Source organism: Poecilia reticulata, linkage group LG16, assembly GCF_000633615.1.
Source record: "Poecilia reticulata strain Guanapo linkage group LG16, Guppy_female_1.0+MT, whole genome shotgun sequence".
In the NCBI taxonomy this organism is placed as follows: Eukaryota; Metazoa; Chordata; class Actinopteri; order Cyprinodontiformes; family Poeciliidae; genus Poecilia; species Poecilia reticulata.
Window position 1 is genome coordinate 2,825,629 of NC_024346.1, and position 1,359 is coordinate 2,826,987.

A 1,359-nucleotide genomic window follows, 5' to 3' on the forward strand; every position below is an offset into this window, starting at 1 on the left:
AACCTCTGAAAGCTCAAAACAAACAATTAAATGCATTATTTAAGAAGGTTCTAGAAATGAACATTAAAAACATTTTTTCACTTTAAACCAGTCTCTGTCTTTACTGATGGATGCCCTACCTGAACACGCGAAAACAACAGAAATATTGTTTTCCTTAAGTGTACTGGCTCAGTTTTATACAGTTTTGTGTTAAAGCTTCGAAGCGTTAAAGAGACATCGGAGCAAGTAGATGGATGAACCTCTCTGACCAGATGCCCTCGACCCTGGAGGGCGTTCAGACTCGTCATACTTCCTCATTAATAAAATCAATACACATTCCCTTCAGCTTAATGTGACTACTGATTGCCTCTGGGCTATGAATGTTATTTTTAAGATAGGAAGCTGCGAAATTATGATTATTTAGCAGACAAGAGCCAGAGTTAATACATGTTTATACAGCTGGCATTTTGCAGATTAAATTGTCACTTTTATGGATTCCCTTTGCTTGATTAGCCTGTAAAAAGTGTCTCAAACTGAGACAGATTGGATATTTGTGAGTTACTGACATTATGTTCTACATTTTCAACAGAACAGCGGGATGTTTATAGCTTCACTAACTGCTCTGAAATACAGCAAACTCCTATGAAATAATCAATATTTTATTAAAAAGAAGTGAATAAAGTAACAGATAGTCAGAAGTTAAGATATATGTTTTCATGATAGGATGATTATACATGTATAAACACAACTTCAATTGTACTTATATACCGTAGTGTTTTAGTACTTTTACAAATAATTCATGATAAAAAAAAATTGACAAAAAGGGCAAAAAACACAATAAAAACCAGGTTGCAACCCAGGGTGCAGCTGAAAGTAGGGGGTGGTGCACCATGAATTATCTTCCTGTGTGAAACAAGAACTGAGTGGCATTTATACAGAAAAATAAAAAGATATAAACACAACAGCATTCACTTAAGTGCTATTAATTGAATAAGTAGTTAAAATATCTAAGTACACTTGAAATAGGACAAAACTCACAAGTAACCTTTTATCAAAAAATAAATAAATAAAAACTAGTTTTAAGTCAGTTATTTCTCAATATTGATGAAAAAGTTCTAGTCCATTGGTAGATTATTTCACTTACAGCAGGAGTAAAATGTCTTGTTCTAAATGAAGAAACCTGCTGGTGGAACTTGTACTTTTTCATATCAATATGAGGAAATATTGACTTAAAACAAACTCCGGTATGTTGTGTAGCACTATTTAAAGTGTAAAAGGACTGGATGGAAGAAATCAGAAGACTAGAATTCGTCTACTGGAGCCGTTGTCAGTAATCAATAAAACCAATGCAAAAGAACTGCTTTCAATACCATGTATTTT